This window comes from Sinohyriopsis cumingii, chromosome 2 (genome assembly GCF_028554795.1).
Source record: "Sinohyriopsis cumingii isolate HCF-2022 chromosome 2, ASM2855479v2, whole genome shotgun sequence".
In the NCBI taxonomy this organism is placed as follows: Eukaryota; Metazoa; Mollusca; class Bivalvia; order Unionida; family Unionidae; genus Sinohyriopsis; species Sinohyriopsis cumingii.
In genome coordinates, this window is record NC_142962.1 from 108,197,947 (window position 1) to 108,225,571 (window position 27,625).

General features: G+C 35.3%; 1 pseudogene across 1 annotated transcript; it reads right to left on the bottom strand.

The window, feature by feature from the left end:
* Nucleotides 1–27,625, bottom strand: LOC149805589 (phospholipase B1, membrane-associated-like; annotated as a pseudogene). The gene is made up of 12 exons (XR_016419702.1): nucleotides 27,452–27,625; nucleotides 24,003–24,112; nucleotides 19,981–20,047; nucleotides 15,290–15,348; nucleotides 12,401–12,469; nucleotides 12,121–12,164; nucleotides 11,383–11,491; nucleotides 10,883–11,015; nucleotides 4,364–4,702; nucleotides 3,473–3,586; nucleotides 1,697–1,762; nucleotides 1–981 (listed from the first exon to the last, which is right to left on the bottom strand). The product of XR_016419702.1 is annotated as a phospholipase B1, membrane-associated-like (transcript).

Genomic DNA, 27,625 nt, shown 5'->3' on the forward strand with positions numbered 1-27,625 from the left:
TTTCGATTTAAACATTTTATTTCAATAATAATCAAATATATTAGACAAAAGAGGTAAAAATTATAAACTCATATTTTAAAAGATGCTATAAACGGAAAATTAAAACGCAATAGTTGATAAAATAATAACGGATGAAAATATCGAAAGAAAGACTGATGACTTATAGCAACATTATCTGCGAAGCAAGAATAACAATCAAGTAAAGATGTAAGAAATACTTTGCTATTTTAAACTTTTCCCAAGCTATCGTTACGGAACTCTTGTCTATTACAAAAAGTTTATATTCATTAGTCAAAAGTGTTTATGATTGAACTCTTCAAATTATTACTTATATTTTCAGAATATGGTAATATATCCGCAACTATACTCATAAGCCTTGTTTAAATGTCCTGTTCTCATCATTGGGACTGAAAGTGTTATTGGATATTAATAAAAATTTAAAAGTATTTTAGTAACCCCTACAACAAAAATATAGCAACACTAGCAAACTGATTTTGTGGACAAAATAATATAATTGTGAATGTATTGATTATGGATGGAATATGGAAGACTGATTGAACCAAGAACATTTGTATCAATGCAATTAATGTAATTTTTGATAACACGTTTCTGTGCTGTGTCCTATACTGACGATGCTAGTTATTTGTTTCAAATGGAAGGAACACATATCAGTAAAGAGCTCTCAATTTATTCTCATCATATGCATGGATATACAGATGATTTGTCAGATTGTAGGAGAAGCATCTTTTCTTCAGAACGCTTCTTCCTTTTGTTAATTTGTATAGCAATCACTGAAGCTATTATGATCAAAAGACCGACACCTGATATGACCGCCACGGCAAGACCAACGGTTGATATTGCTCCCGATCCATCCGTGCCTGACGGCTTGCTATTGGATTCCTTTTGATCGGATGAGTAAACGCCGCCTAGTTGATCGTCCGTGGAGTTTTGGTTTTTGCTGGTGGCGAAATATGGTGAGGTCTGAAGAAAAAGTTCAAGGTGAAGAGGACAGTTAGTATTCATATCTTTCAAATAAAAATGGTTTTACTCCAAAACTAAAATAAGTTTTACCTGTCTAACGCTTATGACTAAGTATGGAAGAGAAAAGTATTACGAGATAAAGTTCGTTGAACGTTATGAAAATACGTTCAAAATGTGGTGAATCGATCCTTGAGAAGTAAACGGTATTCGTCGTAACTATGCACATGAAAATAACTCAAAGAAAAGTATGTATAATATTTGTTAAAACTTACAAATGAATAGTATCCACATTTACTGCTAAACGATCTAAACGCCAATACCTGCTTATCATTAAAATAAAATGGTACATTACAACCAGTATTATAGTAAGGGGGTAAAGAAATAATGTCGTGTCACTCATCAAGTGTTTGTCTACGGTATGCGGAGTAATTGCTATTAAAAACAACGTGAATATTGTTATAAGACCAGTTGTTCAAAACGAACTGATTGTAAAATAAACATTCCTGTCTGACTCTTATTGGTAATTACAATAAACACCTGCCGTATACAAATCAGCAGCAACGTGTCTGAAAACATTTCGTTGGCTTTCTCATATATATATATATATATATATATATATATATATATATATATATATATATATATATATATATATATATATATATATGTGTGTGTGTGTGTGTGTGTGTGTGTGTGTGTGGTATTGTTAACTTACTGCGGATGGACACTCCACGAGCTCTCCAGGAGTCCAGCTTGTACGCTTTTTGCTAACTGGCTCGATCTGTCAAAGACGTTTTCGTACGTAATTACCAAATATTCAGAATTAGACCTTACCGTTGTGTGGAGTTTTATAACAGAACGTAAGAACAACACTGAACGAGTACTTGTTATTAAAAGCAAGGAGAGTTTTGCTGTAATGTCAATGTTATCCTGCAATTATATCTGAAATGTACAATACGAAGGTAAATGGCTACAAACACAGGACATAATCAACATGTCATTTTAATGTATTGTAAATTTCGAGCTAACGTCTAACATAAACCAAGCACAGCTATCTGATTCATTCGAGTAGGTGATTGACTCTGTTTTTATCCTTGTAGACATTATCTTTGATAAAGCAGACAATCCTTCAAGCCTCCTATTTTTGTTTTAAAACTAAAGATTTATAACCAAAAACATGAAATGTATTCACAATATTTTTCCAGATTAATTTTTAGAAATTGTATGATTACGAAATTAGACTCGTGTAAGGCACGACGATGAAGGACACGATCTGAGTTAAACCAAATGTTTTTCACCTACCGGATACGGGCGTAAAGCCCGTATGTACAAATTATAAAATTGAATATGGTGAACTTTTGTCTCTGAGAAGCGATATAAGGTGCTGAAATAAAAAGAAACAAGCACAACGAATTTAAGTTTAATCCTTATAACGGATCGTGGTTCAGTGCTTTGAGACATGTTATAAAATATGAAGCTGTGAGAATAATTTCCTGTAATCATGTCTGACCTGGTACGAAAGAAAGATACAAAGCAACAAACATGATATAAATGTAAGATACCATATAGAATGTATAAATGTTATTTGTATAGTATACTTGCTTTCACAATATTTGTTATTCAGGAAGCGTACGTAAGACATGTGTTCACCAGTCTCTATCTCCATATAGGGATCGTGCATGTTTATCCAAATCCAAATGACCTTTGATGTCAAGATACAAAATCCGTCTACTTTGTTTCAATAAACAATTTGCATCTCGTCATTGATACCGAGGTTGTTTACTTCCGATTTCACGCCACGGTTCATACGGGTCATTAAATTCCAAATTAGGCATCAATTGCGATGACACTAGCAGTGCTACCGAAAAAAACTCGGTATGTATGTATGTATGTATGTATGTATATGTGTGTGTGTGTGTGTGTAGTTGTGTGTGTGAGTGCATGCAAGTATGTATGTATGTATGTATGTATGTATGTATGCATGTAGTTGTAAGTGCATGTATGTATGTATGTATGTATGTATATATATATATATATATATATATATATATATATATATATATGTATGCGTGCGTGCGTGCGTGCGTGTGTGTGTATGTATGTATGTCTGTGTATGTATGTATGTATGTATGTATGTATGTATGTATGTATGTGTGAGTGCATGCAAGTATGTATGTATGTATGTAAAGAGTAGGATTAAGGGGAGCACAGGCACGTGCCAAGCCAGCCACCTCCCCACCCCAGTCATATAGCCGGCCTGACTTCCGCGGATACAATTGCATGTGTTTAAAATAAAACATAGAGCTCTAGCAGTCAACGATGTGGCCAAATATAGCTATAGTAATTATTATAATTATAATTATATACATATAATGGACAGTTTAAGGGCTCATTTCAGGATGTATTTGTAGTCTGATAAGGGCCCACCTATCTTAAGTGCTCCGCCAACTCTCCAGAAGCTTAATCTTATCCTATGTAAATACGCTGTTACCATGTTGTTCCAGAGAGCTCCTGCTGCGGCCTGGTGACCCTTTTCGCTGAAATGGAAGCAGTCCGGAGCAAAGTAGCTGAGGTCAGGACACGAAGAATCGTCAGGACAGCCATCCTGCAAGTAAATTAGGACGCATTGTTTCTTTATTCTAGGTTGTTTACTTTAAAACATTGACAGACTAGTGTGCGCATATTCAGAACTTCGTTTCAAATAATTAGGAAATAAACAAATTTAGACTGTTAATACAAGAAAGCAAATATTGTCCTCATGAAGTGAGTGTTTTCAATTACTGGTTACGACTTTAATCAGTATGGTAAAATTATATATTGAGAGTGGTAGATAGATGGTAAAAGTGATACCACCAAGAAAATTAGAGATCTGATTCAATTACGAAACATCCATTTGATTTTAAAAGTGCATTACCTTTACTTACAATTTCCTTCATATGTTAAAATTTACGGAAATTGAAAACTGTATTTAATAGTATGAAAGTAATGGAGCAGTACTATTCATAGTTAAAACAGAAAGTGGGGAGGATCAAATGATTAATGTGTCTTAAAATTGTTGTTTTGAACATACGACCAACTAGTACTCTTGGTCTTCCATATAATATACTGATAGCTGAAACAATGGGACCCTATATTTTTGCGTTTATCTTTTCTTCTTTTCATTTATTTAAAAATAAGAAGCTAGGACACAAACTAAACGTCCCACCAATTTAAGCATCCAAGAATAATAAGAAAAACGTTTAAATAAAAATCATTAATGACCGAAGACTGGTTTTATTCTGACTTGTCGAGTGATCAAAGTTTGGCGGTTGTATGCTCAAAAAGTCTCGATGACGTCGGTTTGTATTTGCATTCCTTTTCCAACACACAAAAAAAGTAATACCTTCATCGGCACGCCAGTGTCTTTCAAAAATGGCTGCAGTACTACTGTAAAGTCATCCCTCGTGTCGTATCTTCCGGTGGCTATTAACTTCTCTGCTTCCTCCCTGTATCTAATGACCTCGGCCGCTAGCTCCTCCTCCGCTTCTTTCGATAGAGGGTAGGCGGCACAGCCGCAGAGGAAAAAGTGGAGACCATCACACAAGAGGTTCTGGTTCAACTGCCTAACAACAGCAATATTCAGCACCTCGACAAGATTCACGAAGGCACGTGGTACTTGTGAATGCAGAATATCCAGCCCTTTTTGGATATTGCTGGCATAATTTTCGGCGCTATATGTTTCCTGCAAGGATATCATTTAGTAATGCATGTACAAATGTCAGACTCGGGTTATACTGTGTTGTTATTGTCATACTCTCGACAAAGTGATTTTTCTTTGATTTTGAAGAAAGTTAATAATCCGTATAATTATCATAAAGATTGTCATGGATTACGGGATTTCAACAAAAGAGACTCATTTTATTATGTGAAAAGCATATAATTATTCAATATATTTAGTAACGAGATCTCATTTCATACACAAGTTAGATAAATTGTGTACACTCTATATTAACTATGAGTGTTGTTTGAACGCTTTCATCAAATGCAAGGGGAGTGGCCGTATTTCTGAAAAATAATGTTCAGTTCACTCTTCGTAGAGCAACGGATGATAAAACAGGAAATGAATCTATCTTTGACATATCAACTCAGAAATAAAGATTAACACTAATCATTATCGATGGATCTAATATAAACATTTCAGAATTTCATACAGGAGTAAAAGCTAATATACTTGATTTTATTAATGATAATATAATTATTTGCACTGATTTATTTGACAAAAAGAACCTGATTTAGGTATAAAAAATTACTCAACAATGAACAACCCAAGGGTAAGAGAGACAGATCTAGTTCTTAATTTGTGTGCCGAATATACCTTCATCGATTTTTGGAGGCAACTTAATATTGGTACTCTAACATGTACATGAAGGTATATCAACTTAATTAAACAGGCCTAACTACTTTTTTCTTACAGAAGAGATTGTTTTTATATTTGTGACTGAATGATGTATAGAAGCTAAATACAGAACTGGACATTAAGGCAAAATTACCCCAGCTTTGAAAAAACAGCAACAACAGAAAAACACAACTTTTGGACACTCATCAACTCCTCATTGAAGGATAACGACTATGTCTATTCAGTTAAAGTGACAATTCATCGCTGTGTAACATGTAACAGGAACATGTCTTAAATATTGCAACTATATATATATATATATATATATATATATATATATATATATATATATATATATATATATATATATATATATATATACACCGCTCCGGTGGCCTAGTGGTTAGAGCGTCCGCCTCGGATGCGGGAGGTCGTGGGTTCGATCCCCGGCCGAGTCATACCAGAGACTTACAAAAATGGTACTAACAGCTGCCTCGCTTGGCGTTCAGCATTAAAAGGTTAGTGTTAGGACTGGTCGGCCTGGTGTCAGGATAATGTGACTGGGTGGGACATCATGCTACATGTCTGCGGCATGATGCCCCAGTGCTAGACATCACTATAAACTGGCACATTGCAGACATCGTAGCGATATGACTGAAACATTGTTAAAGCTACGTTAAAAATCAAAATCACATCACATCACACACACACACACACACATATATATATCGCATTATGAGTTTAGTTTATGTGTGAAATATCAAATACATAGCTTTAAAAAAAATTACAGGTATGTCTATTTCATATGCATCATATATAAGAAGAGAACAAAAATAACTTGAAAATATTTAATTTCAAGTTCTTAACTTTTAGAAATAGCAAATCCAAAAGATCAATGTCATCGCTTAGAAAAGGTAAAGGATACATTTTTTAAACTTTTGAAGAAAAACGATGGAAGGTATTATTGTAATGTCACGTTAAAAATGAACTGTGGTGGGGAAAAAACTCAAAATAATTTTACAACGTGGAAGTTAGGCATTAAATCAATAAGACGCTGATTAACGTATTACAAACTGATGACAGACTATCGGGAGGTTAAAAGAATATTTTGGAAGAAACAAAATTTCACAGAATTTTTTTTAATACTCATATAAACATGTTGATCCAGTCAATATTCAGTGCCTTAAATTACGCAGAGAAACAAAAAAATGGAAAATTTACTAAGATGATAACAAATAGGCACATTTTTTTTACCAAAGCAGAAACAACATTAAAAAAATAGGGCAAACAATGCAAACCGAGTATCAGACGGTTGGAGTGTACTTTTTCAGTTCTTTGTAAGCATATTGGTCATTTTGTGTCAAAACAATAATTTTTCTATTGCATCTCTGGTGAATTATCGCCCACCCCTGAAAATAAGGGATAATTAATTACATCCCTAAATGAGATAAAACAAAGCAGTATGTAAAAATTTGGCTACCAATCTCCCATTTAATTTATTTTAAATAACACCATGAGTTTGTAATGCAAGTACAATAAAAATAAAGACAGATGAAACAGGTTTTACTATAGGGAGATATATTAGTGAAAATGAATGTTGCGTGACGGGGTTATTATGCCGTCACTGTGGGGAGAGGTGATACCAATTTTTTTAATTTAAATTATTATAGAAGTCCCACCCAGGCTCGATTTTGTCTGGAAGTTAAATTAGTGAAAAATAGATGTAAAGCTCCTAGCCCCCAGCCACTAATGCCAACGGTTATTGATTGAATGCACAAAAAAGTGAAATTCAACAAATAACAATTTAATGACAATTCAATAATCAAATTATTAATATTTCCCAAGTACTCTCCTTCCGCTCGACCCTGTGATAGCCTATTGCATCATTTGATTTGTAGTGTGAGATAGCTTTCCACCTGTCCTTGTGTTCTACTCATCTGTGTATTCTTCTCTCCTATTCCTCTTATTTCTTCCCCTCTTCCTCATACTTTCTCCAAATTACTTCTCTCCACCGAGTCCTTGATACTCCTCCTCCTTTTTCACTCTCTCCTCCTCGACTCCTCTTCCTCCTTCTCCTCGACTCTCTATACCGACTAGATTTGTCGACTCCGACTGCTCTGCTAGTAGCTCTTCCGTCTCCCCTCTTAGAGACTTGGGACTTAACCAACCGGAAGTTCTGTCCCCCAAAAAGCTTCCTGTGAAAACACAAGGACGGTACAATATTTTCCTTAGCCCTCTCATCTCACACTACACCCAGCCTATCATCAGATAACGGCTATTAAATTTCTTCGATTACGCATTCATTCACATCGAAATACTCATACGTTCTTGTATGGTAAAACAACGTCGTAATAAAAGCACGGTATCAATTACCTCTCATACGTACATCAATAAATTGCGCCACATCAGTACATATTCCTAATCCCATTAAACTAAACAATATCACAACAATCAGACGCATTTATTTACATTACAACTCGTACAAAGTATACAAATATTCAAATATCCATGCTCTGATATATCCATACATCCATATTAACTAATCTTACACGCTTCAACCATTTTCCAAATTCACAATTCAAGCATGTGTAAATTCTAACATATCACATGAAAAAATGCACTAGTTTACTACGAAGTAACCTATTAGCGAATGACAAATTAATTCTGACCACATGGTAACAATCAACATAATTCTCTACATAATACTCAAACTCTTTTCTCAAATACGCATGTAAACTAAACACTACAAAGGTAATTATACGTACTAAACTGTCCTAGTAATTAAGTATACATGCTACATATAATTACAATTACAATGCCTTAATATTCTGCAAAAAATAGAGCAAATAACTTACTGGCCTTTACGAAGCTTTGTCTTTCCTTAGAATCTCCTCTCTAAGTTTTACGACCAAATCAGGAGTGGCTCTCTCGGAGTAACCATATATTTGCTCATCAATCTTCCTAGGCGATAATGAATTTTCGCTTGCTAGTTAGAAGTTATAATTCGGATCGAAATTGTTATCACACCCTCCGTGTCAATTCCGATTGGATGTCGCTTTGAACCGATCAAACCAAACTTAGCGGACAATGTCCTTCTCGCTGTCTCTCCATATGGGGACGGATTTTGAACATGTCCCAGTCCCTCGTGGTTCCTCTGATCTTAGGACAAAGTTGTAGCACCTAGGTGGGAAGTTGCCGATTCAAGATGCCGGATCTTCTCTCTGGTCGCGGTAACCTTGCGTAAGAGATTAACTCTAGCCTGCGGCAATGTTTAGACAGCAACCTTGGCTTGTACTACTACCTTAGCTTATACACGACTTACGAATTGGGCTGAGCAAACGTGACAATGGTCTTTATAAACTTAAGGAGGTGTCTTATGATCCGTTCCAAAAGTCTAATAAATCTGTGGATTTTTTTTTAGTTTAATAGATTTGGATAAAACATCTATATTTTTGCACGACCGATCAAAGAGGGAGTATTACGTTTTGAAAATCTATTTTTGCTCTTAAGAAATGGATACAGTTTTTCTTTAATGACAGAAAATGGATAAGTTTCATTAAGTTTACTATGAAAAAGAGGATGCAGACAGGGTGATCGCATCTGCCCGTATATTTTCGTTACATGTGTAGAAATTTTGACCCTATAATCAGCAAAGAAATCACAGTTTTATGGGAATTATGGTAAACAATAGAAATTATAAAATATCACACGACAATATTTCACTTGCTTTAGATGGCTTTGAACATCTCCTAACTATTCATTGGATCTCACTGATCAATTTTCTCAGTTTCCCGGACTTCTTATAAAAACAAAATAGACTAAAGCACATTGTTTGGGAAATAGGACAGGGTATCAAATAAATTACTAATCAGAGTGTAAGTTGGAGTGGGACTCTAATGAGTTCACATTTAACATACACAATCGTAACTGAAATTGATAATAGAAATAAACAAATAGAAAATTTACTAGTCCAGTAGTCGCGAAGATTCTTCACTCTCTTTGGAAAAATGACAATAATGTAAAGTTTTGCACTGTCTAAATTAAGTCACACATTTTTACATTATAAATCATTCTCCAAAAATGCTACAACAATTAAATGCACTTTTCTATACGTGGATCAAGAGAAAAAGTTAAAGGAAAGGTCATGGGAAAAGATGACAGGAATGAAAGTATGAAGAACGTGAATGTATTTGTGTTTAAAGATTCAATTGAACTCAAGTGGTAAGAGGGTTTTTAATATATGAATCAAACGCACACGAATATCTTGGTAATCAAAGATTTTGTTACTTTTTTGGGGGTGGGAGGTGATATTTAAAACGTATTATGTCAACAGCTCCAAAACAATTGGATAGATGATTTTTTTATGTTGTTGATTATATTCAGTTATTACGTAAATGTGATGTGTGCATCAAGAAAAAAATCTTTAGGCACAAATATGGCATTATGCGACGGCAGATATGGATCTAAGATGTTTCTTGTTTGACTCGATTTATGGACAATGCGATACGGTCTTTTTTGACTCGATTTATGGACAATGCCATACGGACTTTTTTGACTCGATTTATGGACAATGTCATACGGTCTTGTTTGACTCGATTTATGGACAATGCCATACGGTCTTGTTTGACTCGATTTATGGACAATGCCATACGGTCTTGTTTGACTCGATTTATGGACAATGCCCATACGGTCTTTTTTTTATGAGATCTTTAGGTTGCATCAATATTGAATGTCATCAACTATTTAATGTAATGTTTATCAAGACAAGGTTGTTATGGTAATTGCTGACGAAACAATCAGATGATCGTATCAATGCATTTTGTTGTTGAGAAAGCGATATATTATTGAATGTAGATGTTTTAATGAACTACGTAATGTTTTATGTTTTAGGAAGGAATTCAAGTTATATTTTCTATCAGAAATATACTCCGTAAAAGTTCATTTACATCACGATCTCACCTTAACGTAAACGAAAAGAAGTAATCATAATGCTGAAAAGTCCAAAATCACCAAAAGTCTCGTGGGTAATCAATGCAAGAATTCTGACTGTAATTCAACTGATAGGCATAAAGGCTTATGTCCTTGTCATTACGTTAACATATTGTCTTTCTCGTACATATAAAATATCATATTGTAAACGCATACAGTAGTGAATAAGACTCGTTCCACATATAAATATCTAAATTGTAGTATGTTTAACTCGAGAAATCTATGCAAACTAATAAGCACAACTATTTTTATAAAGATAAACGTCTCATTTCTTGAACACAAAATCAAAATGATGGGCTGTTGACATGTGAATAAGTGCTGGAAAGTTTATGAAAATTGAACGGAAAAAATGAGAAAGAGCTAGGTGATTACGTTAGTCATCAGGACACTACAATATGCTGTACAACATCTGATTAACAGCAGACAAGGCCTTTCAAAATAGTTAATTATCCACATTGCTACAAATAACAAATCTTGTTTGTTATTTCTGTGTGTGTATCGATTGACATGCATATGATTTTCCACACACAAACTCACCTTATCTTTACAGTAATCACATAAATCGTTTCCGCCGATGAAAACTGTGATGACCTTCCAGTCATTTTCAAAATCAACTCCAGGTTCTTTCTTCATCCGATCTATAAGTTCCTGAGCTTGCCGTGGGATATCACTGTTCATAAGTAATAATGATAATGATAAAAACAGGGTGTTATCACTGACATACAATCTTCAAATAACATTATTTTTTATAGATCAGATAGACAGAAGCAATAATTTCTCGCACACTTTCCAATAATTGTTTTGGAATGTAAAATAGCGATAAGAGAAATCATTAATTATACTTTTATCTGATCATTAATTTAAAATTCGAACAGTATTATTAGGAATACAAAGTTATTAAATACAAAATATTAAAAAGGAAAAATTGGAGTTTTATCGATTGACAGTGCAGTGCGTGAAAATTTACAGACAACACAGGCGAAGTAATCCGTGTAAAGCTAAATAAATGCTCACAAAAGAAGAAGCAGACGACTTACCTCGAGGTTTCTCCTGCTACTGCTACATTCAGGTGGGCATATTTGCTGCTTGCGCTGCCACTTCCGGTTGAAAACCCAGCCAAACTGGGGTTGTAAAATTTTAACGCATCTATGTATAGAAAGAAAAAGAGCAAGTCATTGTATTTCTTAATCACGGACTCCAGTTAAGAACTAACAAACCGATGTAAATAAATCGTGCAGGCATACGTTCATGTTGTTTGCTTTTATTTTCTTTTTCACAACAAATATATATTATGTCAGACATTATATTCCCTCGTTCATTTAATTTCTAATCATGCCCAAATAAAATCTTTATACAGTTCAGGTTGTAAGGTTATATAGTTGTCCATGTTAACAGCATACAGAACTGTGTCATAACATCATACGCCGTTGAGTGCATTTAAAGTCTGCTTTGTGATGATTTTTTTTTTCATACAAAAATTCTTCATGAATGCCATATTGGAATTATTCAAGAAGGAAACATGTTAGTCCATAGATCATTACCTATGTGGTTTTTTTTTTTTTTTACCATACAGAAATGATATTGTGTCTGGATGTATGCATAGGGTTTAACGGCACGTGAGACATATACCATTAGAATATATGTCAACTGAAAACGAGTTGGCAAGAATCAAAGAGTAAAATAAGAAAGAAGCAAAGAACGATGCACAGCTATAACGATTATCATACGGGAGAGGTTGAACATGTTCATATAAAATGAATGAAATCATTTCTTACTGGGTAGGGTTTCGTGCTCGTTGATGTCGCCTATACCACCGATACTGAAAGAGAATAACAAATGCACACATAAATACTCATCATGGATGAATAAGTAACACCCAGTTACTCGATGTTTTTGGCTATGAACATGTACATTTTAATGGTTTATGTAAGTTTTACATACGAATGTCAGAGGTAATTGCAGAGATTCAATTGATTCGTTGCGTTGCGAGCGAGCGAGCGAGAGAGAGAGAGAGAGAGAGAGAGAGAGAGATCTAAGCAAGAAAAGGAAACATACCTCCATGACAAAACCACGGTCTTCTCTTAGGAGTCCCAGCACGGTGACGGCCTTTATTCCCGTTCCGGCCTGGATATAAAATGTATACGTTTTAAAGAATCTGATAGAGCTTTCAGAGGTTGGATGGGGTGAGATGAGTTGACTGTATTATGAAGCATTGAATATTTCATGAATTTCAATTTTAAAAAACCTATCGTAAAGAAATAAAATGGGAGCAAAAATAATAGAGGTGTGTTTATGTGTGTGTATGTGTGTTCTTTTCTTCATTCGTCTATCAATAGTTTTCAAAATTTACTTTAAAGCGTCTTCTGCTTTCACGTATAATTTCAAGTTAAACAGATGCTCTTCAAAGATTCACTCCATACAGTGTAACGTTTTTAATCTAAACAGCCCTATGCACCATAGACAAAAAAGAAAAAGATAACAATTGCCGTATAGAATAGGTCCACCTTGTTATGAAATTTTATGCATGAATGGAAACCGATTAATTTAGGCCCAATGGGGCCTTAAAAGACTCGTTGCCATTGAAGATACAGTTTTACATCGTCTCAGTATGACCATTTTTGTCTCAGTTGAATAATAATCGAAAGCAAACATCTAAAGTAAAACTCGTAATAAAAATGGGCATTATAGTGGAACCTGCATGACATTTATCAATGTGACTCGATTCAAAATGGACATCATAGTTTAGCATGCATGAAATTTGTCCTTGTAACTTTATATAAAAAGATGTACATTATAGTTTAACATGCATAATATTCATCACTGTAATTTGATAACAAAACCGCTTTGGTTGCGAAATGGTTAGAGTGTCAGCCTCGGATGCGAGAGGTCGCTGAGTCACACAAAAGACATAAATATGATACAAGCAGCTTCCGCGCTTGGCGCTCAGCATTAAAAGGTGAGTGTTGGGACTGGTTGGCCTGGTGTCAAGATAATGTAACCAGGTGGGACATGAAGCTACATGTCTGCTGCATGGTGCCCCGGTGCTAGACATCACAAAAACAGGGTGTCAATTTTAAGTTCTAACCAGCTATATATGCTGGGATGGAGCTAAGAGGTGTCAACAACACAATAAACTGCCACACTGCAGACATCGTAACGATATGACTGAAAAATCGTTAAAGCTAAGTTAAAAATCCAAATCGCACACACACACACACACACACACACACACACACACACACACACTTGATAACAATGGACATTATAGTTTAACATACATGAAATTATATCAATGTAACTTGATAAAAAGGACATTATAGTTTAACATACATAAAATCCATCAATGTAATTTGGGCATGATAATACTTAAATAAAACACTTTGCTATCATTATACAATTATTTTTACAAGATTACGAACCTTAGAATTATACCGTAACTTCAATAGATTTATTTTGATATTACGAACATTTCAAAGCACATCAAACTGTCAGATTAGAGACCTGACACGCACGTTTTCAGAACAAGAAAATTGCGTTTTATTCGCGCTGTAGCCTGTAGGCAATCGAGGTAGGCTCGCCATCACAAAAACTGAGATCTACAACCCCCAACCACCACCACCACCGCCCCAGCTCTCTGCGCTCTCTCTCTCTCCTTACCATGCTCTAGACAGTTAAACAGGAGCCAGAAACCCAAACCCATCATATATATGATGCGCCTTCCAGCTATGACCTCACGTTGAAAGCAAATAAAATTAAAACAGAAAAGCTGTCAATCTGCGTATCATGTACAGCACCGTAAAAAAATCTTTATGTTTTACACCCTGCTTGGAGTCACTGTAAGTTGTGAAGGATACGTACTACCAAAGACCTTGGATTTGACACATGATATGCTTTCATGTTGTCCAAATTTAAAACTCCTTAGACCCCTACCCTAGGACCTGTGACCAAAAGGAAGCTATAACATACATGATGCGTGTTGAGTTGTTTAAAAGCTGTACCATAAAAGGAACATTTAATACTAAAAGTTAGATCATCATCAACAGAAAAGAGGACAGAGATTTATTTTCATCTTATAACCCTGCTCAGAGACTGTGAGAGGGTAGATGTTGGCGACTGGGGTTACACTGAAACGTGGAAAACTAAAAGACAGCCTACATCTCATTCTGAAGCTGTTAACTGAATTTAAAATCATTATCAAGAACAAAGTATGTTTATGTAGATATAAAGACATAAAAAAGCCATTCATTCGAAAGTCAATCCTAATGTTTGTCGAGTTCGACCTCTGCACTATGGTCATTTTTTGTCAGCGGGAGAATTAAAATCGATATCGATTCTATACATAAATACTCTCTAAGACCTTTGATTTGATATCCATGACGACCAGTCTTGGGGCTGTCCCAATTTAAAAACAAAAACTATATATATATATATATATATATATATATATATATATATATATATATATATATATATATACACACACACACACACAAATGTGACTCCTTTGACCAACCTCCTTCTCCGGCTGTAAACAATATGCTACATGAATTAAGAAAGTGCATCAAACAACAGAGAATAACGATAATTGATCTGTATTTTAACCATGACCTGGGGCCCATGAGCAGGAAGGAAATCGGAAACCTTACTGCAACTCCACACTCTACAGGAAAGTCACCTGCCAAGCTTGGCCATTAGAACGTGAACGTTCAAAATATTATCATGTTGACGAGAAATGAAAACTACATATCTAAATGCATAAGTAAGCAGAAAGGAAAATTATATTCCAGTCTTTTTATCCACACACACACACACACACACACACACACACACCAGACAACATCACCACCACCAACAACAAAAAGCTACACAAGGAAATATTACAATAAATTCCATAAACATGTTAGTTATGGAAGTGCTCTGAAAGTTTAACAACTGTTAAATTACCGTAATGGAGTCTCCCATGGCTCCAACAACTTTAACATCATATGGTGTCAAATTGTGGACTGGAAAAAAAGAAGATATTTTTAATATTGTTTGCTTCGCATACATTTCACATTAATAAATTAGGTATATCCCATATAAATGGTATTAAAAAATACTTCTTTAAACATAAATACTTTGAACCAATGAAAACACCGTTGCCTTGAAAACACCTTTGCCTTGAAAACACCTTTACGCATATCAGTCCTACAGTGATATTGTAGTACAACTGGTTTTGTTGTTGTGGATTTAAGGCCATTTATAGACTATTCATTGCGGACATTCTGTTTGTTTGAGGAAGAAAACTGGAAACCCCCAGGAAGAACTACCGACACACGGGAAGCTACTTGCAAGCTATCTCACATACACACGTTGGCCGTGCCCGATACTAGAACCCACGCGGACAGAGGAAGATGTAAAGATGAGTGACTTAGACCACTCGGCCACCCAGGACCCTGAATACAGCTGTATAGAACTTCCTAAAGCACGACTGATATACGACGAACACATAGGAAATAAATACAAGTTTTCATTAAAGGACTCGTACTCAATACTTTTAATACACTCGCATCTTATTTACGTGTTCCTTTACCTTGTATTGTTGAGGAAATTTGTTTTTATTCACAAATTGCAATATAAATTTATTTTTCATACAAATGAGTTGTCATGGAACTTTTGATATTTCAAAGTCCAAACTAAATAAAGCTAAGGTTACTTGGTCATATATTTATATTTTGTTTTAATATTATCATGACAGTCACACCTAGCTGAAGACGTACGATTTTATTCTGCTGGCCGTTTTGATATATAAGATTTGCACGCGCCGTTTAAAAACATTTTCCCGGAAGGAAACCTAAAAACTTGTAAATTAATTCGCTTGATAAATGATGGCATTTGTTTTAACATGTTTTGGCTGAAGAGGAATGGATTCAAGTTCTCGCGATTTATGTAGTACTCTCCATATAAACAAGAAAGGTGTGTAATGATTTTATAGGAACGATTATACATTAGTTGAGAAATCCAAATGTTTGCTTTACCACAATTAAATGTTTTATCTTTCCGACTTCTAACACACATATGAACGCCGCAAACCTTTTCTGTATCAACAATTGTTGTAACAAAGCTGACAACCACGAACTAACGTAAAGAAAGTTAATATTACAATCGTTGTTCACGAACATTTACAAATATGTTTCCTCATTGCCACTTGTATGCCTTTCTTTTCCTGTACGAACAGAGCTCTCCTTTGGCGCTATGTATTAGATATGCGTATTCACGCGTTTATTCACAAAGAATTCAGACCAATTTCTAATAGGTGGAAAGATGTTAAAGACGAGAGCAATCCATTCTCTCCATATCTCTTTATTCTGTGTGCGAGACAAAATCCATTGAATTCAACTGACATCAAAATTCTCATATTGTGGATTACAGAAGATGAACCTTTAAGAATTCAGGGAAGCTAAAGGAACTGTCTGGATCAATGTCACTTTCTAATAATATTCGTTTTCAAACAAAAATCTAGCTTACACTCTCTATTTAAAGCTACAACATATGTTAAAACTTGGAGCAAAATGCTTCAAGGATGTATCTGAGAGAAAAGAAAATTCTTATTGGAAAGACCTTGAGATCAAGAGGGCCATGTCTTACAGGGATATATAGAATCTATGTTCGGATTTGGACCGAGACAAGGAAATCTCAGTCAAGCCTCGTGGGGAGACATATAATATAAACCCGCGACTGGGATTTCCTTGTCTTGGTCCAAACCCCAACGTAGATTATTTTTCTCACCCAATATTTTCCTTTACAGTAAAAAGAATTCTTCACTAGTGTTCACGTCCAATGTTTACATGCGGCGCATGAATATTAATATGTTAATGAAGGCTGTGGTGTGACCGTTGCGTCCGAAGGACACAGTTTATACGCGTGAGCAAAAGAAAAATAGCAACATAAAACGTCGTATAATAATTAGGTATTATTACATTTAATATATGGATGTTTTATGAAACTGACAATAAATAATTAATATTTATTACAAAAAAACTGTTTTATTTTCATCATTTCCAATTTTGAAAAATTATATTGTAAATAATAATGATATTGGCTACTCAGAGCTCTATTGTAGCTATACTTAGTACAAGCTGTAACGAAGAGTAACATCTTTCTTTAGATTATTCATGGGTAATTAGAGTTCTGTGTCATTATCGTATATAACTATTCTTTTCTTTGGAGGAGGTGAAACTGTGTGACATACTTGCGTTGACCTTAATACTGATTGTAAAATTACCCCCGTGTATAATAGACCCTCAAAAAACGGACTCTAGCGGATAACCATGTGCTAAACTTTCAAGTTCACGGACTCTTTGAACATTTATTTTTCTGTCCTGGAAATATGGCAAGTGCTACAGTGAAAGTTGCTGATGGATTAATGTGTTGACGGATAAATGATAAATTCTGGCTGGTAAGTGCATTATTTGTCATTAAATAATGTAAGTATATTTTTTATTCAACCGGGATTTCTTTTTTTAAAAGTAGTTCTGAGCGCGTGGACACCTTGACTGAGACGACTGGTCTGAGATGACTAGACTGAGATAAGAAAAGTAAGGTTAGCAAAACAGCTAGATTTCTCTGTTGCATGGGTGAGAAATATACTTGATGGTCCTTAATTCAATATGTTGAATCAATGTATGTAGTTAACTGTCGAATACTGACAGAATTAAGTACACCTTTGTACAATATACAGTACAGTAAAGGCATACGATTTGTTCAAGACCTACTTGATGAATAAGCCAAGTTTTGCAGACCAAGTACCAAAATCTTATAGACTCAGTAAAGTTATATGTTTCTTCAAATCCTCATACAACTAAAAAAATCATGAAATATCCTGTATTAGCATCTGAATAATTGAGAGATCCCCGTAACACCAAAAGGACAGATAACGTCATAAAATCCCAGGAGAAATATGAATATTTTTGAATATGGAGAAAAAAGGATAGCCATTAGTTCATCAAAAGTTTTCATTGGAAGTTAGATGGTTTAAAAAACAAAATTATAAGAATATTAGACATTAATTGAACCACTAACTTTCTTTGCACTGTTTATAACCAAAATATGGAAACAATTAAACATTTTGTTATGTATATTTGATTTAATTATATTTGATTTAATATGATTTAATATATATTTATTTCCATTTAATTGTTTGTCAGTTTTAAATTATATTTATTTTTTATTACATGCTATTGTAATGTAAATTTATTCACTGGAGATGATACTTTTTCCAGAAAATAGTTTAACCTTGACTGTTCGTTTTGTGAACACCAGGTGCTAATCTAGATCCTGACCTTGATTCAAAATTAGTAGCAGCCACGTAAATAAGTTCTATTTTTATTTTAAAATGATTTGTTGTTGTCGAGGTCATAATGGGACTACATATTTAAGATGTAAACAATTTGTAAAAAAAAAAAATATTTCTTAGAGTAAATGATTGGTTTTCGTCAGGGCCACACTGGGTGTACGTGATCTTTAACAAGTAATTCATTTCGACGAGGTTCTGGAACATGATCACGTGAACCCCTTTTCCGTTTTAGAATACGATATAACATTTGTTTTGGAGAGATATTCTCAGTGTTAGTTGGGCATTTACACTGTAAGGTGTATGTTGTGCTGTTTGGAGTTATTTCAAATTAGTTGGATTAAAAAAGGATTAACTCTTTTTTCCCCTGGAAAATACGTGTGCTCATATGAAATTGGCTAAATGGCATAACTATATTAGTCTAAATTAAAAAGACAGCCCCCTATTCTGTTAGCTTCTAAGAAGGTTATCGGTGATTTTTACTATGTTGACAAATCAATTTTGTTGCAAAAAATGTTAATTTTTTTAAATGTTGGGATTCATTTAAAACACCCGCAGACTAAATAATAATGAATCCATTCATACTTCACCAACAGTTGCCTAAGAATTCTCCAGATGCGCTGGCCAGACACCATCACCAACAGCAACCTGTGGCTGAGAACCTCCCAGCTTCCGGTAGAAGACGAAATCAAGAAGAGAAGGTGGGGTTGGATAGGACACATCCTACGTAAGCCGCCAACCAACATTACCAGATAGACATTGAGGTGGAACCCTCAAGACAAGCTGAGAAGGGGCCGACCAAAAAGCACCTGGCGACGCGACCTTGAGGCGGATATCACTAAGATGGAACACACCTGGAGTCAGCTCTAGAGGATGGCACAGAACAGAAGCATCTGGCGATCTTTTGTGGGAGGCCTATACCCCGGCAGGGGTGACGGGCAAAATTGGACTGACATTCAGGTTTCTAACAATGATTTCTCTCGTCAAATATAAATCATGTCTTTAACACACCGACCATATATAAACTCGATATTATATGGAACGGAATATATAGGAAAACAAAACACGACTATAGTACATGTATTAGCTGGACTTTGTTCTCCATTCCTTCTCTTTTCTTCCTTTGCCTCTTTCTTTCCTCATATATTGACCGCTTGCACTTTTTGACTTATTGAAAAGTGGTTGCAATATTTTTCATGTGTTTTGTGTATCGATGTCTGCACGTTTGTGCAATTTATCTTTCTGTCAACAAAAGACTTTTAAAAATATAATTGGGTGAACTTGATTATAAATTCTGACTTACCTGTAGTAGCACTTCTAGTTGGGTGTGGAAATTGTTTACAGTCAAATGTGTCAGAAAATCCCAAAGCCTGTTGCAGATAAAGATAAAATTATGTCTTGTCAAGGAAGATAGCATAAATTACAACATTAATGAGAATAAGAATAAGACGAGAATGTTAATGAACAAAGGAATAACTAGGGGGAGAAAAACTGAAATATTAGTAAGCAAACTGAGGTACATGGCAGTGTAAATAATCTAGAAATTCCCATTGTTTTGTTTAGTATGATGTACTGAACTGTATTATGTTTAGTTTAACTTATTTTAACTTATTTCACTCTAGGCTGGATTTCGATTGATGTTGTGCTTTGTGACAAAGTTCGAATATATACGCAATGATATCATATACAAAATTGTCACGTCAGAAGATATAATGGAATTTGACATTTTTTTCCGCGACAAACATTTCATTCTTAACTTGTTCCTTTGGGCACCTTTAGAAGGGTTCCCGAGTGATCTCCATATAATTTCGTAGTTGACAGGGTCTGATCGGGAGAGGGGAGATTCCGGACTTGCCAGAAACCCTTCCCCGGCTATAAAAAAAGTAGTGGCTTGCTTTATTGTCTCAAGTCGTCTAATTGGGTGAGAGTAGTGGCTTGCTTTATTGTCTCATGTAACCTAATCGGGTGAGTATAGTGCTTTCTTTATTGTCTTAAGTCATCTAATTGTGTGATTGTGGCTTGCTTTATTGTCTCAAGTCATCTAATTAAGTGAGTGTAGTGGCTTTTATTTTATCAAGTCATATTATTGGGTGAGAGTAGTGGCTTGCTTTATTGTCTCAAGTCGTCTAATTGGGTGAGTGTAGTGACTTGCTTGATTTTCTCAAGTCATGTAATTAGGTGAGAGTAGTGGCTTGCTTTATTGTCTCATGTCACCTAATTGGGTGAGTGTAGTGGCTTTCTTTATTGTCTCAAGTCATCTAATTGTGAGATAGTGGCTTGCTTTATTGTCATCTAATTGGGTGAGTGTATTGGCTTTCTTTATTGTCTCAAGTCATATTATTGGGTGAGAGTAGTGGCTTGTTTTATTGTCTCAAGTTGTATACTTGGGTGAGTGTAGTGGCTTGCTTTATTGTCTCAAGTCATTTAATTGGATGAGCGTAGTGGCTTGCTTTATTCTCTCAAGTCATCTAATTGGGTGAGTATAGTGGCTTGCTTTATTGTCTCAAGTCATCTAATTGGGTGAGTGTAGTGGTTTACTTTATTGTCTCAAGTCGTCTAATTGGGTGAGGGTAGTGGCTTGCTTTATAGTCTCAAGTCATCTATTTGGGTGAGTGTAGTGGCTTTCTTTATTGTCTCAAGTCATCTAATTGGGTGAGTGTAGTGGCTTGCTTTATAGTCTCAAGTCATCTATTTTGGTGAGTGTAGTGGCTTTCTTCATTGCCTCAAGTCATCTAATTGGGTGAGAGTAGTGGCTTGCTTTATTCTCTCAAGTCGTCTAATTGGGTGAGTGTAGTGGCTTGTTTTATTGTCTCATGTCATCTAATTGGGTGAGTGTAGTTACTTGCTTTATAGTCTCAAGTCATCTAATTGGGAGAGTGTAGTGGCTTGCTTTATTCTCTCAAGTCATCTATTTGGGTGAGTGGAGCGGCTTTCTTTATTGTCTCAAGTCATCTAATTGGGTGAGTGTAGTGGCTCGCTTTATAGTCTCAAGTCATCTATTTGGGTGAGTATAGTGGCTTTCTTTATTGTCTCAAGTTATCTAATTGGGGGAGTGTAGTGGCTTGCTTGATTGTCTCAAGTCATCTAATTGGGTGAGAGTAGTGGCTTTCTTTATTCTCTCAAGTCATCTAATTGGGTGAGTGTAGTGGCTTGCTTTATTGTCTCATGTCACCTAATTGGGTGAGTGTAGTGGCTTGTTTTATTGTCTCAAGTCATTTTATTGGGTGAGTGTAGTGGCTTGCTTTATTGTCTCAAGTGATCTAATTGGTTGAGAGTATCAGCTTGTCGTGTTCAACGTTTATTGTGTACAGTCATGGCGAGAAACTATTATAATTGCTTATTGATACGTCTAATGAAAATACAAAATCCTTATTCACCAAACAACTGCTTATTGTCATGTGTCTGAATATTCATGTTTTGAAAATTTCCTATTGTTATTTGTTCTTTCTTGTACATCAGAATATTAATGGTGATATAAATTCAAATAATTAAGAAAAGAATAAATAAAACCTTAACGCATATGGCGATAATTAACCCAATACTCTCTCTCTCGCTACGGTGGCCTAGTGATTAGAGCGTCCGCCTCATTTCCGGGAGGTCGCGGGTTCAAAACCCAGCTGAGTCATAATAAAAGACTTATAAAAATGGTAACAGCAGCAACCTCGCTTGCCGCTCAGCATTAAGAGGTTAGTGCTAGGACTGGTCGGTCTGGTGTCAGGATAATGTGACTGGGTGGAGCATGGTGCTACATGTCTACGGCTTGATGCCCCAGTACTAGGCATCAATATAAACTGTCACACTGCAGACATATTAGCGATCTGACTGGATTTTAAAAAAAATCTACGTTACAAATCCAAATCACACACACACACACACACACACACACACTCGCTCTCTCTCTCTCTCTCTCTCTCTCTCTCTCTCTCTCTCTCTCCACATAGCGATGTTTTTCCTGTCAGATCAAGTATTATTTGAAACTGAGAAAACTTTTCTACCACCTACGCGTGCTGTAAATTTCATCAAACTAAGGCTTTAAACAGTGCCAGATATTTTCTGTAGAGATACTTGTTCAGATATATAAATTCTGAATTATGGTTTCAATAATAACAATAATAATAATAATAATAATAATAAAAATAACAATGATAATAATAACAAAAGCAATAATAATAACAATAACATTATTATTGTTATTGTTATTATTATTATTATTATTATTATTTTTATTATTTTTATACAGCAACTTCTCAACTCTCACCGTTAGGTGGCTTCATTCATGATTTAGTAAGAAGTTATTGATTTTGGGGATTTTTTTTCTTTGTTTTTCCTTTCATTTTTTCCATGCTGGACATTTACTAAACGGAAATAGTAGGCCTACGCGACACCTACCGACTTACGGGACAGTAGCAGTTTTTAGAAAAAACTCATTGGCTCCCAGAGGGATAATTTAAGGATTAAATGTTCGGTACTGGAGAAGAAAACAAATTCAGTTATCAGTTGTAATATTATAATTTTTGACGAATATGTTTTTGGTTGCCAAACATAAATTTTTTTTTGTCCAGAGTCATGGATTTTTCTACCACTGTATTATATTTCAGACGGATGTTAAGAATGATTGGTTCGTTCAAAGTGAAAGGAAAAAGTAAGAATGAATCACCTGTTGCAAAATGCATATAAAGTTAGATATATTCGCCGTATTAGAGAAAAAAAAGAAAACAAAAAGCCACCCCAAACTAAATAAAAAAGCAACTGAATTCATAATAGATGCAAATATGGTTTATTGCGTCTTGATTGTTAATTATGTTCATCCCTTGGAGCCTGTGATCTCCAATTTTTTTTTTTTTTATAAGGCCTAATCAATAGACACATGACGTCAAGTGATTAAGCACGGTGATGTGACGGGTAAAGAGCACAATGTGGATAAATAGTGAAAACGAAAGTGCTTGTTTGATCAGCAATACGAATATACACTATGCGGTTAAGGTAAAAATACTAATAACATTTCAATCAATTTATATGGCAGAAAGAATGAGTTAAATCATTTTACATGGTAATCAGAATGATTTACGTGAAATTTCAATAAACCGATCAATATTATAATTAGTATTTAAGCAATTTGCTAAATGTCAATGTGCTTAAACTTTTAACACCAAAAATAATATTCCTTTATTCAGCAAATGGTTGATATTTTGTATTGTGACTCTACCAGCAAATAACCGTATCAGTCATGGGCTTTTTTTAATCGTTGTTACCACCCTAGAAATCTATGTTTATATAATTTTTAAACATAAAACCGTAAACAGAAGCATTAAAAGAAAAAATTACCTCGGCATTGTTGGGTTGAAACAGCTTCAAATGTTCTTGGAATAATTTTACAAAAGTTTCATTCGTTGCCTGTTCCTGGATGTACTTCCGGTATGCAGCGTAATCAGCGCCTGACAGTGGTAAAAATGAGTGAAAACCAGGTCATTGTTCGTCTTTTTCTTGTCTCTTTCACTGTCTGTCTGTCTGTCTGTCTTTCCGATTAAAATTTTAAGATACAGATGTCAGAAATCATAGAAGCTCAAACAGCCCATGATATTATCATTCCTACACTGTTTTACAGGAATATTTTTCAAACAATTTCGAGACTTAAGATGGAATGTAGGCATGATTAAAAACAAAACAAAAACAACTCCAACAAATAAATAAAGAAACAAACAAGCAAAGGAATGTTCCAAGATTAGTTAGTTATTAGTTCCACAAATTCAAGGGTTGTTTTCGGGCCAAGATTTTTAAGGTAAGATTTTTCCTGTAACGTTATTGAAATAATGCAGGCAAATGTTTGAAAGGTAATAAGCAGAGAAACTTTAACCTTTAAATGCTCTGTTTTGTACATGTATATCCAATATTACTATTTAACTTGTACAATCTTATAGAAATCATTGCTGAAAATCCAAAACTAAGTTCATCTAACAATGTATACTCTCACCGGTAAATAATGGTTTCTCCTGTGGGTTTTTTGTTGTTGAGTGTACTACATATAAATGATAATTTAAAATATACAAGTATTTTCGTTAATTCAAGTACACGTTGATTACAAATAAAACTACAAAACAAAAGCCAAGAGACCAGATGGTTGCTGTAAAGTGTCGAATTTTGAATGGTATTGAGCCGTAAAGTTGAATGCATTGAGCATTGATATTTTATCACATTTAAACCACAAAAATCTTTGTGAAGGGTAACTTCGATCTTTCTTCTTTTCGCCACCAATGTCAGTGTTAAAACTTGAAAAGCTAGAAGTTATGACTCAGTGAGATCGACTAAGGCATTGCTACGCTGTCCTGAGAAAGTAAACATTTGAGCTACCAGCCATCACCGCTTGATAGGAACCCATGTCAAATTATCATTTTCAAAGGGAAATTGATATGCCCGTACTTCACGAATGCTATGCTGTCTGAGATTTGACGGAAGAAATGATTATCTTGGGAAAAACTTAAAAACAGCTGCTTACGATTGGGCAGAGTAAATTAAGGCGTACACTTTGAAAATAATGTGAATTTAAAGTGACGACCTTAGTCGAAATTGTTTAGTCTTAATATTCCTGAGAGGAAGTGGCTCCGAGGACGGCTAAAAAGCCTAATAAGAATAGTGCTTTCCTCTTTAAACAAGGAAAGTGGACCAGGCGGCTGTCTTGTAAGAAAAGACAGGGTTTAGTGCTAGGACGCACAATTTCTAAAAGAGAACAGCATTAAGGAACAGCTTTCTGGGGAGAGACGGGACAGTCCGAAGACAAAAGTCCGAAAAGAGGAGTGACGATTTTAGAATACAGGACTATAAAGTCAAGGGAGGAAGGGGGTGTAGCGTAGAAAGGCTCGAGGAAACAGGAACAGGTTGATACATGGTCAAGGGAGGAAGGTGATGCAATCAGTCGTGGATACTGCACTCATTTCACTACTCGTTCTTATTATAAAATAAATCCAAATTAGACACTGTTATTAAATTTTGTTGACATAATTTAGACTGAATTGGAATTGCCGTTATTAATTTGTTTTGATTAAATTTGTTTTTTTTTTCTTGTCTAAGGGGACTCGTATTGTATTATTTCTTCCCAATATTCTTGCACAGTTCTCTGTTGAAATTCTATATTTCCACTCTCACCCGGCTGTAATATCGAGCGAGTTCATCCTCTAGATAACGACAGCCAAATCCAGTTAACCATCCCTCTTACTAAGAGGGCGACGTTACAGTTGCAAGGTGAAGTAAAAAGTTGTAAAACGCGTCACTTGACCTTTTACACCTTTAAATATCAAATCCTGCTAACTTTGCAAGTAGATAGCAAAATGCTCAGCTCTGACCTAAACACAGGTTATTTTGACCACACGTCAGTTCGCCCCTAGCCCCCCCCCCCCCGCCAACGACGCAAGAAGATAAATTGGATGGATTTTCAAGGGATATTTATATTTCCAGGCATTTCATGTTTCCTAATTGAATGTCATTTACACATAACACCTGTTTAACTCTTCTTCATGTATTAGTTAACCGCCTCGGTGGCCTAGTGGTTAGAGCGTCCGTCTCGGATGCGGAGTGTCGTGGGTTCGATCCCCGGTCGAATCATACCAAAGACTTATCAAAATAGTACTAACAGCTGCCTCGCTTGACGCTCAGCAATAAGAGGTTAAGTGTTAGGACTGGTCAGCCTGGTGTCAGAATAATGTGACTGGGTGGGACATCATGCTACATGTCTGCGGCATGATGTCCCAGTGCTAGACATCACTCTAAATCAGTGCTGTCCAATCCGCGGCCCGCAAGGTGATTTTAAATGGCCCGCCATAGCTCGAGCAGCTATATAGTCGTTGCTTTTCAGTTTTCTGCTGCGGCCCTCGGCTTCCAGAAAAACATTTTTCAGTGGCCCATGGTGTCAAAAAGCTTGGACAGCACTGCTCTAAACTGTCACACTGCATACATATTAGCGATATGATGGAAAAATTGTTAAAGCTACGTTAAAAATCCAAATTACACACATACAAATACATACACACACACACACACTCATGTATCAGTTATAACTGAACTCAAGTAAAGTACGAATCTAATTAAGCCAATTACTGTGCCCATAAGTGAGCAAAATAACCGTAAAACAAAACAAAACCACACAATCAATATGAACGGGCAGAAATTGGTAAAAATATAACATCATGTACAGTTATAATTATTTTATAACTGATTTGAAGTAAGTATTACGGATATAAAACTTACGGGCAAAAAGATTACGAGCGAAACTATCAGTGATGCGAATGTGATAGTGAATGACTAATTATATTGAGAATTGACAGCTTTCAATCATCTTAGTTTACATTCAGCATATCACTCTCTTTTCCAGGTTTGCATTCTCCAGCATTACACGTCAAAAATATCCACGGGTACAAAATAAACAAATCAAAACCAACCACAACCCTCCAAGACACACTAAAAGACAACAACTGATTTCATTAAGAGTTCTATTGTTTAATCGGTTTGAAATTAGGTTTATACTTTTGAGATTATAACCAGAAAATCTCATGTTATGCTATGTCTGACTGTCTCTCACACACATCTTTAGCCGAGAGTATACGTTGAATTTGTCCCGCGAATGGATGCATTGAGTTTTAATTTATGACATCGAAACACTTTAGAGAAAGTTACTGAAAAAATAAACAATCATCATAAAATTGAGAGAGAGAGAGAGAGAGAGAGAGAGAGAGAGAGAGAGAGAGAGCGAGAGAGTGAGAGAGAGAGAGAGAGTAGTTTGTTACCAGAAAATTTCAGCAAAATAGTCCATGTTGAGATCATAAGTACCCAAACAAAAGCGCTCTTTCTACCCATGATTTGTGGTCCGAGATGTGTATCCTATTCCAGTTTGCCTCACTATGATTAAATGACTACCTTGTGCGATAAACATAGCGTCCCAACTGGCGTATATGTTTAAG